Below are 20,420 nucleotides of genomic sequence, written 5' to 3'. Positions count from 1 at the left end.
TTTCAGATTCTGTGTCTCCCTCTTTCTCTGACCCTCCCCTGTTCATGCTCTCTGTCTGTCTCAAAATAAATAAATGTTAAAAAAAATTTTTTAAAATAAAAAATAATAAATAATAAATATTAAAAAAGAATGTCAAGAACATGATATCTATTCTTCTCAAACTATTCCAAAAATAGAAGAGGAAGGAAAACTTGTAAATTCATGATACAAAACCAGTATTACCCTGATGCCAAAACCAGAGAAAAAACACTACAAAAAAGGAAAACTACGGGCCAATATCTCTGATGAACATAGATGCAAAAATCCTGAAAAAAAAAAAAATATATATATATATATAAGTAAACCAATTTCAACAATACATTTAAAAATGCACTACAATCAAGTGAGATTTATTCCAAAGATACAAGAGTGGGTCATTACTCACAAATCAATCAATGTGATACATCACATTAACAAGACAAAGGGATTAAAAACCATATGATCATCTCAACAGATGCAGAAAAAGCATCTGACAAAATGCAACAACATCTGTTTATAATAAAACCTCTCAACAAAGTAGGTTCAGAGGGATCGCACCTCAACATACTAAGGTGACACATGAAAAACCCATGGCTAGCATCATACTTAATGGTGAAAAACTAAGAGCTTTTCCTCTACCATCAGGAAGAAGACAAGGATGTCCAGTCTCACCGCTTTTATTCAACACAGTACTGAAGTCCTAGCTGTAGTAATCAGACAAGAAAAAGAAATAAAAGGCATCCAAATCAGAAGGAAGAATAAAACGGTCACTATTTGCAGATGACATGATGTTATATATAGAAGACCCTAAAGTCTCCACCAAAAAACTGTTAGAATTAATAAACTGATTCAGTAAACTTGCAGGATACAAAACTAACACATAGAAATTGGCTGGGTTTCTATCCACTGATAATGATTTAACAGAAAGAGAAATTAAAAGAATCCCACTTACAACCGCACCAAAAAGAACAAAATATTTAGGAATAAACTTAACCAAGCAGGTGAAAGACTTGTAACCTGAAAATCATAAAACACTGATGAAAGAAACTGAAGACGACACAAACAAATGGAAAGATATCCCATGCTCATGAATTGGAAGAACAAATATTGTTATAATACCCATACTACACAAAGCAACCTACAGATTTCATGAAAACCCTACCAAAATACCAACAGCATTTTTCACAGAATGAGAACAAATAACCTTAATACTGATACAGAACCACACAAGAACCTGAACAGACAAAGCAATCTTGAGAAAGAATAACAAAGCTAGATCACAATTCCAGATTTAAAGATATGCTATAAAGCTTTAATAATCAAAACACTATGGTATGGGCAGAAAAACATAGATGAATTAAACAGAACAGAGAGCCCAGAAATAAATCCACATTTATATGGTCAATTAATCTTTGACAAAAGAGGCAAGAATATGCAATGGGAAAAAGTCTCTTCAACAAATGGTGCTGGGAAGACTGAACAGCTACATACAAAAGGATGAAACTGGACCACTTTCTTACATCATACACAAAAATAAACTCAAAATGGATGACTAAAGACCTCAATGTGAGACCTCAAACCATAGAACTTCTAGAAGAAACATTAGCAGTAACCTCTTTGACATCAGCCTTGGCAACATTGTTTTTAGATCTCTCTCCTGAGGCAAGGGAGACAAAAGCAAAAATAAACTATTGGGACTACATCAAAATAAAAAGCTTTTGCACAGCAAAGGAGACCATGAACAGAATGAGAAGGCAACCTATTGAATGGGAGAAGATATTTGCAAAAATCTAGTATTTAAAAGAAATTAAAAAGCTTAAGGGGAATACTCAAGATTTATTATCTCTATTTATTAGAATATAAATTAATGGCAATAAGATGTGATTCCAAAAAAAAGCATTTAGTATGTAACACTTGGAACAGAGATGACTTCTACTTATGGAAAGCCAAAGGACAATGACAAATAAATGACACATATGACCCTGTCCAGGATCTACAATGGTTCCTGGAGATGTTCTGGGGAGGACTGTAGAATAGGAAGATTCGAAGCTCATGTTGTCCCACGGATACAACTAGATAACATTCACATCAGTGTAAAAGACCCAGAAAATGTCCCCAAGACTGGCAGAACAAACCCCACACTGAAGTGTAGAGAAGAGCCCACCTCAAAGAGGGTAGGAAGCGTGAAGACACAGTCAGGAACTAAATGGACTTGTGGGACTGTCCATTGGAGGGAGGGATGCCGGGGTTATGGGAAGGGAAAAGAAACAAACTCTTACACTGGGGATCCCACATGGGAAAGAAAAATCCCCATAACATTTGGCTTTGAAAACCAAAGGGGCCAAATTTCATGAGTTCTTAGAATTAGCAGAGCTTAACACCAGGAATATTAAAAATCAGCAGGTTCAAGCTCTGGGAGAGCTGAGAGGGCAAGAGAAAACGGAGTCCCTCATCCTTAAAGAGACAGTACAACAAAGAGTCCTTGAGATGCAGCATGGAAGCAGAAGTTTGAAAATTGGGGCATAGAGAAGGGAGAGTTATTTCACTCATCTCGGAGCCTGTCCTGGAGGGACACAGATGGCTGGGGGACTCCTCCAGGGACAAAGGAACTGGTAGAACCATTTCCCTCCCCCCATCGCCTAAAATAAACACAGGGCCACCTGTGGGAACGAGCCTGGCACATCACTGGCCACCTAACTTGCTACTAGTACGCCATCCCCCCTCCCGCTAGAGCAAGCTTCTGCAGAGCTGCTCCCTCCAAAGCTCTTGGCCGGAACCCATCCAAAGCAGCACCACAAGCTTCAACTGTGTAAGTAGCTGTGACAGGGGCCAGTACCACTCCAAAGGGACTCCTGTCCTGGGGAGAGGGGAAGATAACCACACACACTAGTCCGAATGCAACTCCAGCAGTGGGGTGGGGGCAGGCAGGAGTCTGACTGCAGGTCCCACCCACCCACCAAAAGATTCTCGGGGCAACACAGGGAAAGCACCCTGCAGTTGGTGCTACTGTATCTCTGACAGACGCCTGTTCTGACTCAACTCAAGTCCAAGGTGGCCCCCGACTGGCCCACGAACACCACAGAGACCAAACCCTGTCCACAACAGGCAAAGAGAGCTACTGTAGACAAATGAACCGAAGGAAAAGGGGCCAAACCGTAACACCAGGGTGCACACGACACACACAGGAGACACCCCTGAAGTGCCAGGTTGTGGTGAACAGGGGATGCCGCACTGCAGGGCACTACAGGACCTCCTAGTCATTAGGCCATTCTTTCAAGAGCTGGAAACATAGCTGAGTTTCCTGACACACAGAAACAGAGTTAGACACACTGAGGACAAAGGAAAATGTCCCAAATGAAGGAACAAAATCACAGCAAGATACCTAAGGGAAATGGAGAAAAGTAGCATGGCTGATAGAGAACTTAAAGTAATAAATCATAAAAATACTCACTGGACTTGAGAAAAGAGTAGAAGACCTCAATGAGACCCTTAACAAAGAGACAGAAAACATAAAAAAGAATCATTCAGACCTCAATAAATGAAATTAAAAATAAGAATAAATCACAGACTAAAGGAAGCAGAAGAATAAATCAGTAACCTAGAGGACAGACTAATGAAAAGCAATCAAGCTGAGCAGGATGAGAGAAAAAAAAAAAAAAAAAAACAGAATGAAAAGAGACTTAGGGAATTCAGTGACACCATCAAATATAGTAACATCCACATTATAGGGATATCAGAAAGGTAAGAGAAAGAAAAGGGGGCAGAAAATATACTTGAAGAAGTAATAGCTGAAAATTTCCCAAATATGGGGAAGGAAACAAATCTAGGTTGAGGTCGCACAGAGTGCCCCCACCAACAAAATTGACCCAAGGAATTCTGCAACAAGACACAGAATAATTAAAATGGCAAGAAGCAGTAATGAAGAGAGAATTTTAAAAGCACCAAGAGAAAACAAAACAGTTACATACAAAGGCAACCCCATAAGGCTATCAGCTATTTTTTTAGCAGAAACTTTGCAGGCCAGAAGGGAGTGCCATGATATTCAAAGTGCTGAAAGGAAAAAAAAACCTGCATCCGAGATTTCTCTATCCAGCAAAGCTATCATTCAGCATAGAAGGAGAGATAAAGAGTTTCCCAAACAGAAGTTAAAGGAATTCGTTACCACTAAACCAGCCATACAAGAAATGTTAATGGGGACTCCTTGAGTGGAAAGGAAATACCATAAGCAGGAATAAGAAAAGTAGAGGGCACAGAAGCACCTGGGTGGCTCAGTTAGTTGAGCATTGGACTCTTGATTTCAGCTCAGATCATGAAGCCACGGTTGTAGGATTGAGCCCCACCATGTCATGCTCCATACTAAGCATGGAGCCTGCTTACAATTCTCATTCCCTATGTCCTTCTCCCTTGCTCATGTGCTCATTCTCTCTCTCTAAAAAAAAAAAAAAAAAAAAAAAAAAGTTAAAAAAGAAGGTAAAGAAAAGTAGCACAAAAGCAGTAAAAATATGTGTATCTGTCAAAATCAGTCAAGGGACTCACAAAATAAAAGGATGTCATGTATGAAACCATTTATCTAAATGTGGAGGGGAGAGGTATAAAGAATGAGTTCAAACTCAAGCAACCATAAACTTAATATAGCATATGTTAAGATGTTAGATACATCTTAATATAGCATATAGCAGAAGATGTTATACACAAGCCCCAAATCAAAAACCAGTATTAGGCAAAAAATAAAGAGAAAGGAATCTAAATATAATACTAAAGAAAGCCAAATAACCGTGAGAAAGCAAGGGAAGAATGGAACAAAGAACTACAAAAACAACCATAAAATAAGTAACAAAACAGCAATAAGTACATACCTATAAATAATTACTTTGAATGTAAATGGACTAAAGGCTCCAAAGACATAGGGTGATGGACTGGATAAAAAAACAAGACCCATGTATATGCTGCCTACAAGAGACTTATTTCAGATCTAAAGACACATGCAAATTGAAAGTGAAGAAACAGAGAAGCATTTATCATGCAAATGGATGTGAAAGGAAGTCAGGGTAGCAATACTTCTATCAGACAAAATGGACATTAAACAAAGATTGTAATAACAGACTAAAAAGGACAATAATCATAAAGGGGACAATTCAACAAGAAGATATAACAATTGTAAATATTCATGCACTTAACATGGGAAGACCCAAATACATAAAAGTTAATAATATAAAGGAATTAATCAATAGTAATACAATAATAGTAGGGGACTTTAATGCCCCACTTACTTCAATGGACAGATCATCCAAACAGAAAATCAACAAGGAAACAGTGGCTTTGAATGATAACATTGGACCAGACAGGCCTAACAGATGTATTCAGAATACAGCAGAATACACATTCTTTTCAAGTGTACATGGAATATTCTCCAGAAGAGAGCAAATATTAGGCCACAAAACAAGTCTCGACAAATCCAAAAAGACTGAAGTCATACCATGTGTCTCTTCTGACTACAATGCTATGAAACTAGAAACAAACTTCAAGCAACAATCTGAAAAGAGTAGAGATAAATGGAGATTAAACTGCATGTTACTAAACAATGAATGGGTCAACCTAGAAATCAAGGAAGAATTCAAAAAAACGTATGGAGACAAATGAAAACCAACAGTTCAAAATCTTTAGAATGCAGCAAAAGTGGTTCTAAGAGGGAAGTTTGTAGCAATACGGGCCTAACTCAAGAAGCAAGAAAAATAAACAACTTGTTAATACATCTCAAGGAGCTAGAAAAAGAACAAAATCCAAAACCAGTAGAAGGAAAGATATAATAAAGATTAGAACACAAATAAATGAAATAGAAACTAAAACAAACAATAGAACAATGAAACCAGGAGGTGGTTCTTTGAAAAGAACTGATAAAACTTCAGCCAGATTCATCCAAAAAAAAAAAAAAAAGAGAGAGAGCACTGGGGCACCTGGGTGGCTCAGTCAGTTAAGTGTCTGACTTCAACTCAGGTCATGATCTCATAGTTCATGGGTTTGAGCCACGCACTGGGCTCTGTGCTGGTGTTGCAGAGTCTACGTGGGATTCACTCTACCCACCACCTCTCTCTCTGCCCCTTCCCCACCTGTGTGCTCTCTCTCTCTTGAAATTAATAAACTTAAAGAAAAATACTCAAATAAAATCAGAAAAGAGAAGAAATAACAACCAATACCACAGAGATACAAATAATTATAAGACAGTATTATGAAAAATTATATGGCAACAAACTGGACAACCTAGAAGAAACAGAGAAATTCCTAGTCATCTATAACCTACAAGGAAGAAATAGAAAATTTGAACAGACTGACTACCAGTAATGAAATGGAATCACTAATCAAAAAACTCCCAATAAACAAAAGTCCAAGACCATACAGCTTCATGGGTAAATTTTACCAAACATTTAAAGAAGAGTTAATACCTATTCTTCTCAAACTATTACAAAAAATGGAAAAGGAAAGAAAGCTTCCAAATTCATTCTGTGAGGCCAGCATCACCCTGATATCAAAACCAGATAAAGACACTACCCAAAAAAAGGGAACTACACGAAAATACCTCTGATGAACATAGATGCAAAAATGCTCAACAAAATATTAGTAAACTGAATCCAACAATACATTTAAAAAAATCACTCACCAGGATCAAGTGGGATTTATTCCTGAGATGTAAGGGTGGCTCAATATTTGCAAATCAATCAATGTGATACCTCACACCAATAGGAGAAAGGATAAAAACCATATGATCATCAATAGATGCAGAAAAAAGCATCTGGCAAAGTACAACATTCATTCATGACAACTCTCAACAAAGTAGATTTAGAGGAAATATACCTCAATATTATAAAGGCCATATATGAAAAACCTACAGCTAATATATATTTTTTTTAATGTTTATTTTTGAGAGAGAAAAACAGAGCACAAGTGGGGTTGGGGCAGAGAGGGGGAATCAGAAGCAGGCTCCAGGCCTGCTGTCAGCACACAGCCTGACACAGGGCTCAAACTCACAAACCATGAGATCACGACCTGAGCCAAAGTTGGACACTTAACTGACTGAGCCACCCAGGCGTCCCAAGCTAACATCTTATTCAGCAGTGCAAAACTGACAGCTTTTCCCCTAAGATCAGGAACAAGACAAGGATGTCCACTCTCACCATTTTTATTCGACATAGTACTGGAAGTCCTATCTGCAGCAATCAGAAAAGAAAAAGGAATAAAAGGCATCCAAATCAGTATGGAAGAAGTAAAACATTCACTATTTGCAGATGACATGATACTGTATATAGAAAACCCTTAATACTCCCCCCAAAATCTTACTGGTAACTGAGTTCAGCAAGGTCACAGGATACAAAATCAATTTAAAGAAGTCTGTTGCATTTCTATACACTAATAATGAAGGAGCTAACAGAGCAAATAAGAAAACAATCCCATTTGCATCTGCACCAAAAACTATAAACCCTGAAAGCTATAAAACACTGATGAAAGAAATTGAAGACAGAAACAAATGGAAAGACATCCTATGCTCACAGATTGGGAAAACAAACATTGTTAAAATGTCTGTACTACCCCAAGCCATCTACAGACTTTACACAATCTCTGTGAAAATACCAACAACATTTTTCACACAATCCTAAAATTTGTATGAAACCACAAAAGGCCCCAAACAACCAAAGCAATCTTGAAAAAGAAAACAAAACTACGTGCCACAATCCCAGATTTCAATTTATACTGCAAAGCCGTAGTAATCAAAACAGTATGGCTCTGGCATAAAAATAAACATACAGACCAAAGGAAAAGAATAGAGAGCCCAGAAATAAACCCACACTCATATGGTCAATTAACCTTTGACAAAGCTGGAAAGAATATGCAATAGGAAAATGACACTCTCTTCCACAAATGGTGTCAGAAAAACTGTACAGCAAGATGCAAAAGAATGAAAATGAACCACTTTCTTACACCATACACAAAAATAAACTCAAAATGGATTAAAGACCTGAAACCATAAAAATCCTAGAAGAGAGCACAGGCAGTAATTTCTCTCACACTGGTTGTAGCTATGTTTTTCTGGATATGCCTCCTGAGGCAAGGGAAATAAAAGCAAAAATAAACTACTGAGACTATATCAAAATAAAAAGCTTCTGCACAGGAAAGGAAACAATCAACAAAACTAAAAGACAACCTACTGAATGGGAAATGATATTTGCAAATGACCTATCCAATAAAGGGTCAGTATCCAAAATATATAAAGAACTTCTACAACTCAACACCAACAAAACCCAAATAATCTGATTAAAAAATGGGCAGAAGACACGAACAGACATTTCTCCAAAGAAGACATACAGATAGCCACAAGACACAAGAAAAGATACTCAGCATTACTCATCATCAGGAAAATGCAAATCAAAACTACAATGAGATATCACTGACACCTGTCAGAATGGCTAAAATCAAAAACTAAAGAAACAACATGTTGACAAGGATGTGGACAAAAAGGAACCCTCGTGCACTGCTGGTAGGAATGCAAACTGGTGCAGGCACTGTAGAAAACAGTATGGAGGTTCCTTTGAAGATTAAAAACAGAAAGACCATATGATCCATCAGTTGTACTACTGGGTGTTTACCCAAAAACTACATAAACACTAATCGGAAGGGATACATGCCCCCCTAGGCTTACTACAGCATGATGTACAATAACCAAATTATGGAAGCAGCCCAAGTGCCTGTGGATAACTAAACGGATAAAGAAGATGTGGTGTGTACGTACACACACACACACACACACACACACACAGAGGAAATTTATTCTGCCACAAAAAAGAATGAAATCTTGCCATTTGCAACAGCATGGATGAATCTAGAGAGTATATGCTATAGATTATAATGTTATACAAATAATATAATGAACAAAAAAGGTCAGAGAAAGAAAAATACCATATGAATTTGCTTGGATGTGGAATTTAAGAAACAAATTATCAAAGGTAAAATGAGACAAACCAAAAAAACAGATTTTAACTCTAGAGAACAAACTGATGGTTATCGGCGGGGGGGGGGGTGTGCAAAACAAGTGAAGGGCATTAAGAGTACACTTATCTTGACAAGCACTGAGCAATGTACAGAACTGTTGCTTCACTGTATTGTACCCCTGACATCAATAGAACACCATGTGTTGTCTACACCGGAATTAAAATTGTTTAAATTAAATTTAAAAAATAAATTATGTATAAAGCTGTAAAAAATAAGTAATAAATAGATACGTAAAATGGTTCTTAACTCATTTCTCCACTAGAAGAAACTGATTTCAGGAAGCCGTTTGTTTTGTTTTCCCATTTTCCCATGTACCTTCCTAATTTTTTCCAAGGTATTTAAAGGTGTTGATAACAGCAGTAAGAATAAAATGATAATGGCAACTGAAATACACTGGTTATTTATTACGTACCAGAAACTATGCCAAGCACATTTATTAGCTCACTTGAATTTTATATAGAAGCACCACTAGATAAGCACTATTCTTATGTTCATTTACCAGATGAGGAAACTGACCTTTAGGTTGATGTCACATTTCCAAGATCATAGAGCTTGGCACAGAGCTTGGCATAGAGCTTGGACCAGGCCTTTACTAATTCTGGAAAAACACCCGTAACTACTGTCAAATCCCACCTACTCCTTCCATGATAAGAACACAAGAAAGACCTCCACACCTGGCTGAAATTTCCATGGTCACAAAACAGACTAAACCCAAGCCAGTCAGCTCACATGAGGTCACAACCGAGACCTGGGTGACGGGTGGCTCAGCACACCCTATCATCACCACACGAAAAAATACAGTGCAGCTTGTTGCTCGGTTTTATGCTACTTAGCAATCACCTGAAATAAGGTAACATCAGATACCTTCCTTGCTCTCTGGCCCCACCCGTTTTCTAGAATTCCTATAAAATGTAAATATTTAAAATGAGGATTTTGCACGTTAGAAAGTGGCTTCTCCGAAGGGAACCTCATGAAATGCTAAATTCGGTGTTTCAGAGTTTAAGCGCTACCAGATTTGAAAGGTAGACATTAGCATAGCCTAGTGTTGCTGAGGAAAGCATCAAACCACCCCCCCTTTGTAAAAAGACTGCATGTAAGAGGTGCTTTAAGTCTCCCCAGATCGCAGAATCCACGATCGTGAATAACAGCAGAGGTGGAGGCTTCAGGTGACAAAGCAAGAGAAAGAGAGGCGAATGAGCTTGGTTCGTACCATCCATTTTTGTTACACGTTTCCTCTTTGCTCCCTCACAGGCTCCAACGTTAAAAGACCCGTTCATTAACAGGCACTGGTCAAAGCGGCTAACCAAGCGGCCCGCCTCTGAACACGGGTCCTTCTAGGCTCCCCTGCCATCTCCTGGTGGACGCTCTGCCCTCTCCCTCCCCTAAGGAGAAGCAGGACCACACAAAAGTAGGATCAAATGCTTTTAATAACGCAAGCTATACAGGCAACAGACTAGCCTCCTGTGCTTTTTCATTTTTGCTAGAGGTTTTACAGCCTCCTCTGGGGGGAGGAATATGAGCCACCAGTGGCCATTTACCACAATTCATGGAGGGTCCACGGAAGGATGAGCTGCCTTGTTCCAAACTTCTGGGACTGAAACGGTCAGAGTGGGAAGGACTTCACGGGCCACTTAATCTGAACTCTTGCTCGATGCAGAAGATCCTTGTTAATCCATCTCTCTGTTTAAACTGTGACAAAAAAGTCCTTATCTCCCAAGGTAGCCAGCTCCTGCGCGTGTGCGTGTTGCGTGCGTGTTGCAGGTGTGTGGCATGTTGGGGGAAGGATTTATAGCCTAGGGGAAAAACCAGTAAATCTAATGCTGCTTCCTCATCAAACACTACAGGAAATAACATCCCTGTTGTTCCCTTGTCCTGGTTCAGAGCCAGTGTGAAAGCTGTTCCCTCCTCCTTATTGGACATCATTTCCAGATTACTGACAAAACGTGGTCACGCTCCTCATAATCTTCTGGTTTGTCAAATTTATTCATGTTTTTAACATCTTGCTTTGCTCCCAAAAGGATCTAAAAGAGCTCGGCGCCTCCCTTATAAAACAACATCTGTAAGGACGGCAGGTTTTTCAAATTCTAACACAGTAGGCAATTCAAATATGAAAATAACTATGGCTATGTCTTAACAAAAGTATGTATATAAATATATAACAAAAATCCTTTGTAGGGAGTCATTACAAGAATGACACATCACTAGCCATTCCCCACTCTGGTCTTCTCTTAGCTAAAGCCAAAAATATTTTTACCCAAGCAAAAAATAGCCTTTGACACCAGTGAAAGCCACTTATCAGCTTTCTTTTCCTCGAATACAGTCACATCAACAACCAAAGCAGAAACACGGTTCTGTGAAATACTATGCAGCCACTAAAAGAAAGTACACTGATAGGGAATGATCTCTAGAACTCAAAATGCAAAACAGCTAAGGCGCAGCACCACACGGTAGAGCGTGTGACCATTTCTGTTTAGAATCCACACACATTTGTGTACGTGCGCATGTGTATTGTATCTATATAGACAGATGTTTACACAGACACAAAATGGCTGTGGAATAGCAAGTAAGAAACTGGTCATCGTGGTTGCTTCAGAGGAGGAAAAGCAGGGATCGGGGGGCCAAGAAATAAAGAAACACATCTGTACTGTGTTTGGGTAGTCTACACATGGGTCAACCTTCCCAAATGTAATTGAAAAAAAGCAAGCAAGCAAGCAAGCAATAGCTTTGGGTGGAGGAGTGGAGTCCAGCTTCGGCTTTGATGAGCAGCTTTGCTGAGCAGCACGAAAAACTACAATGCGTGCAACTTCCTTCTGAAGCAAGTGCTTTTCCCTGAACTCTGCTCAGCAACAACTTAGCGGCGACCCTTCTGTGTATCACTGAGAACATCCGTTCCTCACACTCTGGGGATATTTCTGCACATAGGCCTTAATTTCATTAAATGTGACTTGTTCTCAAATACAAATTTGGACATTCCTTTTCACCAAATAGCTACATAGATCCTCCTATTCCCATTATACCGATGCCAAACGAAAAGCACCATTCCAAGGTAAAATGACACTATCAAAAGTCACACTACTGGCTTTCTTGTAATTTGACACAGTCACAAAAACTGCCAAAACGAAAGAAATCTGACAATAACACGTGCTACCTTACTCATAAATAGGTCCAAATTCTCAGTTTTAAGAAGAAGAAGAAAAAAAAGAGAATAAAAGACATATTATGCTAAATTTAATTAGACATTTAATAAGTATAGTATCCCTAGTCAACAAGGCAAATCGATCCTTTCAGTTCTGGCTGCAGTTTATTTAAAGACTTTACAATGTTACTACTTAAGAGTAAGTCCTATGGAGGTGTTATCTCACCATTTATATTTTCACAACACTTATGATATTGTTATCACACTCTTAAAATAAATGAAAAGCCCATGCCACATTTCAGACCAATGTAATGCTACAGATTCCAATTTTATTTCTAGAAATATACATTGAATAATTCTGTATTGCTCACTTTATTCTTGCAATGTCGAACATTAAAAAAAAGTAAAACTAAGGTTTTTGTTTTGTTTTGTTCTGTTTTAGGTCCCAGGTATACTTGGAAAGCAGAAGTTTAATTGCTTGGCTTTAACCTTAGGCACCAGAAAACAGAACAGGATAAAATTCTGACAACAATAGCGTTTTATGACAAAATTATTATGCTTTTAATTTTCTATTAAATTGTGATTTATTATTAGCTTGCTACTTTAAAAATTAGTTTGTGTACAGAATGAATTTAGTGGTGCATTTAATGAGACAAGAAGGTAGGATGATGAACACGAAAAGATTATTTCACATCGTAGTGCATGAGCTATTTGATAATTCTAACATAGTACAAAAGAAAGCTTCTCTCTAGATTGATCATGGTTCAGTTAACATCACTGAATATCTAATACATCCAACTCAATTAATTCTCACCTGATTAAGATCAGACTGATATTCAAACTAAATCATCTCTCCAGTCAAGTAGAAATCAATATTTCTGATTTTACTTTTAAATTACAATAGAAAATAAAATGCACGCATCTTCAATATGCCAAGAGTAGCTTTTCTATTCTAGTCTACCATGGCATGGATAACACAGTTGATTAAAGAATTATTCTAATTTGAGCACCGATATGTAGCAGAATCTGATTAATTTGAACACAGAGATGGAATAAAGTAATTAAATATATCTTATACAGGGCAAATAGAAAATTGACATAAAGTAAACTTGACTTCTTTAAAACAAACCTCACTATTTATCAGCTCAAGTAGTTAGGAACATGTTTTTACTAAAGACTGATCACTCTGAGAGAAGAGTCTTATTCCAGGTATAGATATTTGTAAGATGGGCAGACACAGTTCGTTTAAAATCAAACTCTTTCTACCACTGTGTTCTCCAAAAAACATGCACCTACCTAAAGACAACCAAACGTGACTTTTCCAGAAAAAAGACATACTGACCCATTCTTGCTAGACAGGGTAAAAATTAGTGAATCCTAACAGAACCAAATGCTTACATATTTGTAACTCTTACTACTGAAGAGACTAATAGATTTTCCTCCTCTTTCTTCCTTAATGTCACTTCAAATTTAAGACGGAGTAAAGTCAAATTATTTGTTGGAGTAACTGAATACAAAGTATTGCTTTGCTTGGTAGCAAACTCAGTAACTCAGAGGAAAATGACAGAAAATTTTCAAATTTCAAATACACTGAAGCAAAGCAAAATCACAGTTAATGTACTGTTAGAATTGAAAATACTACTACAATTTAGAGAATACTTAGTGTGTGCCATTGTGCATTAGATATTTAATATATACTATGTATATGCCACATATAAAGTACTTTTATAAAATACTTTATATATGAAGATATATTTACGTAAAAAATATATTTCACATACATTATTCTCAAACCTCACAAAATGGGTTATTACTACTACTAAATAACTCATAGATGTTACCTACCTTAGATGTACCTTTTCAGGTGTCTTAGATATATCTATTCATAGAAAAGAACATGAAGAACCAAAAGTTATGCAAATTAGTCTCGAAATAAAAACTTCCAAAATTCATACCCTATGTGAAACAGCCACAGAAGTTACAGACCGTAGCTAAGGGCATTAAAATTTAGATTTTATGTTAAGATAGGAATCTCTCCGAAGAAACAGAATCTGATGCTGGGCTGCCTGTACAACTTGCATGCATGGATGCAACTTGGAAGTTGGGCCATTTGCATGTTATACACAAAAGGATATTCTTTGTTTTCATGAAAGACTAGGTTCTATTTTTGTTGAACCACACAGACATTTCAGTTTGATTTTCTTATGACCAAAACACATTTTTGGAGAAATATTTATTATGTATATATACAAAGAATATATATATACATATATATATATATATATATATATATATATATATATATGTGTGTGTGTGTGTGTATGTATATATACATATATATATACATACACACACACGCACACAGACACACAAATATTGGTAAACATTATATATATATAGAGAGAGAGAGAGAGAGAGAGACAGAGAGACAGAGAGACAGAGACAGAGGGAGAAAGAGAAAGGGAAAGAGAGAGAGAAAGTAACAGTACAAGCAGAAAGACTATAATGGACCAATGCACATGCCCCCCTGTTTAAAGGTACAGTAGAACTATCTTCCTTGCAGGAATGGAAACATCATTACCAGATCTGAGGATTTATACCTTTTTTTAGGCTGGAATTTTTGTTTTATGTAAAATGCTGTAATTTTCAATAGTTTAGCTAACTTTGTTTTCAAAGACACTGCACAGAGGAAAAACAAAATATGTCTGCACAATGGCTCCTGGTTGAAAGCTGATGGTCTGTGTCATAGACGTGAAAGGCTTTCTTGAACACTTCACTAGAATAATTATGCACATGAGGTTATCCCTTCAAAAACTACTATCACCCAACAACTACTACAGCCGTTGTTTCATAATTATTCTAAATAACCATAGCCCTAGAGGCGAGGAATTAAAGGCAGACTCCCCAGTCTCTAACTCTCCAGGCCTCATCCTTTCCACGGTGTCATGAAAAGCCATCTTGGTCATGATAGACTTAGCACGTTTACTTCCCTTCAGGAACCAACTACAAGGAATCAAAATGGGCCCTAACTGACAGTTTACAGTTCCTTCAGGCTAAGTCTTCTCTCTAAATTATGCTCCAAGAAGCACTTGAGATAAGAGTGTTCCCTTTGATGGACGCTACTTTATAAAATAAAGGGGTTTCTTTTCCTGGTATACTAAATTACCAGACGCTCGGTAAACTAACAAAGTTTGCTGCCTTCAAAAATGTCCAGTGGCTCCGCAAAGCAATGACACACTTAAAATGTTAAACAATACAAAACAAAACCGCAATTACGAAAAAAACGACAACAAATATCACATGACAGTAACAGACTAACTGGCTAAAGAGGGCATGCGCAATGGCTAATGATACCAGTTCGAAGGTAGTGAAAGGACTCATCTCACGGTCAGCCTACTTGAAAGGCAGCACAAAATTTAAAGGACTACTCCAACCATCGTGAAGATAGCAGAATTCCAAGAAATGTAAAACAGCAATCTCTATTCCCCCCCCCCCAAAAGTAGTCTATTAAGCAATCTGTGAGAACAAAGGATAAAATGAAAAACTCATTAAAATACATCTAATAATTTTTACATTCCCAGAATCCAATATAAGAGCGATTAATTATACTCATGCAAAAAGCATTATGGCAAAAACTAACAGGTCAACAACATGGAGGTTGGTCTTAAGCTATTTAAAAGATGCTGCCAAATAATAATTTTACTTTTGTTCTATATTTGCTAGTAACTTTCATTGAGATAATAAAAGTAAAATATAAAATATTTAAAGTATAAAAATAAAAAAAGGATTTGGAAATTTTCCGTCATGAGAAAAAAGTAGAGAGAGTAGCTGTCACGAAGTCCTATTTGTTAGATTCCACAAAGAATATTTTTAATTTTAAAACAGAATGTCAACAGGGTTGATTGAAATAAAGAGAAATAAATTAATGCTAAATAATTACTAAGGAAGTTTTGTTTATGGAAATGAATAATTCAGTGTTTTACAAAGTAAATTCAAACAGCAGCTGCTTTGCTGACATTAAGCTTTCTCAAAATATACAAACTTTAAAACTAGAGAATCATCATTTTTTTTTTATGTCAAACAAAGTTACTTCCTAGGTCTTCTGGTTTTAGTATAAAATATTACATGGTTACAAGGGTAACCGACCAACTGTTTAAGGAGCCTCAGCATGACATTTTTCATGGGAGGATATCTGTCACATTCTCGTTAACTGAATATATGCATAAATCCTGGCTTGTTAAGTCTTATCACAGCTGGGGGAGAAAGGAATTCAGATTTCTAACAATCTGTTCCCAATCCACTTGGTCCAGGGTTTTATTCAGATCTCAAAATAAATGTTATGGTTGCCTTGAACTCCACTGCAGCTCCATTGCTGTCTCCCATGTACGGCACAAGAGCCCTTCCTCCTTCAAAGAGAAATGGACTCAAGACACAGTTTAAAGAAACTGCATACATTACCAATTAAGCTCATGTTTACTAAATCATGTATTCATAGCTTTATCCAAAATTATTTTATCCAAATAATTGATCCACACAAACAGTATCTCATAATAGCAGCGAATGGATACAGAAACTTGAAAAATAATGTTGCCGGTGCCCTGAAAGACCAATCTGAAAATAAGAGATTTCCAAACAGTCACATAAGACAAAAAGAAAACCCTAAGATTTTTTTTAGGTTTATCTATTGCACAATGCAAACGGTAGTCTGCAGTTTTAGTGAACCAGGAATACTGCAAACAGTATTTATTTTTAAAAATGAGAGGCACCTGGGTGGCTCAGTCAGTTGAGCCTCGGATTTGGGCTCCGGTCATGATTTCACAGTTCATGAGCGCAAGAGCCACATCAGGCTCTGTGCTGACAGCTCAGAGCCTGGAGCCTGCTTCGGATTCTGTGTCTCCCTCTCTCTCTGCCCCTTCCCAACTCACGCACCTATGCATTCGCCCTCTCCCTCTCTCTCTCAAAAATAAACATTTTAATTTTTTTAATGTTTATTTATTTGTGAAAGAGACAGAGCGTGAGCAGGGGAGGAGCAGAGAGAGACAGACAGACAGACAGACAGACAGACAGACAGACAGAATGTGAAGCAGGCTCCAGGCTCTGAGCTGTCAGCACAGAGCCTGACGTGGGACTCAAACCCACAAACCACGAGATCATGACCTGAGCCAAAGTCGGACGCTTAACCGACTGAGCCACCCAGGCACCCCTCAAAAATAAACATTTTAAAAAATGAAATAGGAAATATCGATGTACACTATGCATTTCATCTATATAAACCTATATATCTCTATAAATATATTTCTATTTGCCCAAGTCCCGTTCTAGGCACTTGGCACAAATGAGTAAAACAAACTGAAGACCTCTGCCCTTGTGAAGCTCTGTGAACAGAAGAGACAGACAAGAAACATAATATTGTATAGTATGTTCAAATATGGTTAAGGGTTACAGGGAAAAAGGAGAGAGAGGTGAGGCACATTATGGGAGGGTGGAGACGGTGGGCTGCATCTGACATAGGGTCCTCAAAGTAGGTCCCTCTGAGAATTTGGGGGAAAAACTTAAAAGGAGTGAAGGAATCAGTATCTATCACTTATATACCCAACGATAGTATAATATAAATGCTTTAGCTTCTAATTCTATACATGACAGATAAAAAAAAAAATACTTATAAGGAAAACAGACCACAAGAAATAACAACTGTAGCTAAAACTAAATTCCAAGAACTGGATTCCAAAGCACAATACAGGCGTCCAGTCCACCAGCCAAAGGGGAGGGGGCAGGCTACTGATGAAGCTGCCCTTGTGGAAATCAGACAGGGCTTAATCTTAAGATGTCACTAAAAGGAAAATAAAGACTAAAGACAAAAGAAAGACACAAAAAGTGGTTTAAAATCTTAAAGCAAAAATGAGCTCAGATCAAAATGCATCTATCGAAAAAACATTGTTCGCTAAAAGATATTTCCAGGGCAGCAAAATGTAAAAACAGCATTCTCCACCTCTTCTAGAATCTACAGATTCTTTTGTTTTTCTAAAACATCCATACCATAAGTCAAGCGTCCCTGTAACTTCTACCTGGGTTACAAGAGAAAGAAGAAGTAAGTTTAGTTAATTAACCCAAGGCTGCTTTCTACCATAATTAGCTCCCTGTCTTGGAATGACACATCTAGAAGTAGCCCTATTACACCTATGTCCTCTATTGTTTTTAGTCAGAGAACACAGACATATTTCCTTAAAGAGAAAGTGGGGAAAATAATGTGAACACATCCTAGGTGAAAGTTATTTTCTCAATTCATAAGAATGAAATAGCATGAGCAAATTTAGGATGTCTGGTATTATTACTTTGTGTTGACTTTTACTTATCTACGTTCGTTTCCGTTCGTGCTTTAACGTACAATTAGAGAGTTCTATTTCCTTCTCTTTAGGAAATGCAAGTAGTAGTTAACTTCTGATATTTATCAATATCCACACAGCTATACAAATACTTTATCTTACTTATTTAGTAAAATCCTATGAAAAATTTCCTCAAATCCATCTGAAATGGTTGGTAAAACTTTATTTCTCCTATATTATAGAAGAAAGAGAGTTATTTCATATGACAGAAAGGAAATATTATCCCCACATTTTGCTACTTAACCACATAAGCTACAACTTCAAGCTATTCTGTAAGAAAATAAAGCAACAGGAATTTTTGCATATGAATGGGAAAAAAAAGAAGCATGCCTCTGTTTTGTACACACAACAAATGAGTCAGGGTCTCATAATTGCAATGCCAGTCCTGTAACTGTTTTTGATGGAATTCATTAATGTAATTACCCCAGAACTGGCATTAGGTATTACTAAAGGGCATGCAAGTTATGGTAGATAAGGAGATCCTGTGAAAGCACTTCTTACATAGCTGGGCATTAATATTTTAAAGGCCTTTTTTAAAAAGAAGTCACTAACTTCACATTTATTTTACCCAATTAAAATGCGTTCTTCAAAAAAATAACAAATATCCTCTTCCCTTATTTGAAACCCATACAATTCAAATTTCATCACACATCCAAATTACACAAGGTCTTAGAAAGGAAATTAACACAAACTCTATAGGACTAAAGGGTTTTTGAGTTAGAAAAAGAATATTTTTACAAGGCATATGTTTTGCTTTAAAACTGTTTGTAATACCATATATTAGAAATCTCAGACACAAAGCAAATTTTTGTTAAAAGCTGGGTATCTTCTTATCTATGTCTCACCCCACTGACCTCAAACTTAATGCAAATCACTGAAGTCAAACTTTTGGCATCGTCATACTCTTCTTCAGGGGTCATCTTTCCAGTAACCAAGTGCTGCTTTTCATTTTCACTGGCATCTCCCTGAAACAAGCCCTCTACTGGTAGCTTAATCAAAGGAAAAGCATCCTCTTCCTTTCATACCTCCTCCTCCATGCAGCCATCCCCCATAAATAGAATGTTCCCCAAGTTCCTGTTAATATGAGAGACTCACACCAATGGCATTAGATCAGCATGTATTGATTGAAGAGAGGGTCGACTTGAGATTCAAAACAATCTCAACATCATGGAAAACAAGGCCAAAAAAACACTTTAAAGGTGAAATTTCTCAGGGATAAATGCAAATACATGTGGGTTAAAAAAAAAAAAAAGAATTCCAATTTTAGTATAGAATGACACATAAGCTCAATGCCATCCAAACAACATGAAACAAGATAGAACACCTAAACCCAGTATTAGCGCCCCAGTTGCCCATGCTCACAGATAATTGTGCTCTTCTCGGGGGACCATATATTTAGATGGATCTTGACAAATAAGCATGTTCCTACAGAAAGATGATCAGGATATTGAAAGAAATAAAATCCACAGTGTATATACAGTTGATCCTGGAACAACATGGGTTTAAACTATATGGGTCCACTTGTACGTGGATTTTTTTCAATACAGTACAGTACTGTAAAATCTATTTTCTCTTATAATTTTCTTAACATTTTCTTTTTCTCTAACTTACTTTAAGGACACAGCATATAATATATAACATACAAAATAAGTGTTAATTGACTGTTTATGTTATTGGTAAGGCTCTGGTCAACAGTAGGCAATTAATAGTTAAGATACGAGAGTCTAAAGTTATACATGGATTGTCAGCCATGTAGGGGGGAGAGGGGAGGAGGTCAGCGTCCCAAACCCCCATACTCTTCAAGAGTCAACTGTATACACCATGTTATGTACTAACCACATCTT

General features: G+C 37.2%; 1 protein-coding gene across 1 annotated transcript in view; it reads right to left on the bottom strand.

Moving 5' to 3' along the window:
• Positions 1 to 20,420, bottom strand: part of CMC1 (C-X9-C motif containing 1) — an 85,547-nt gene that overhangs the window by 6,552 nt on the left and 58,575 nt on the right. The window lies entirely within an intron of this gene.

This window comes from Panthera leo, chromosome C2 (assembly GCF_018350215.1).
Source record: "Panthera leo isolate Ple1 chromosome C2, P.leo_Ple1_pat1.1, whole genome shotgun sequence".
Classification (NCBI taxonomy): domain Eukaryota; kingdom Metazoa; phylum Chordata; class Mammalia; order Carnivora; family Felidae; genus Panthera; species Panthera leo.
The sequence above is the reverse complement of the archived record's forward strand: the minus strand, read 5'-3'. Positions and strand labels throughout refer to the sequence as shown.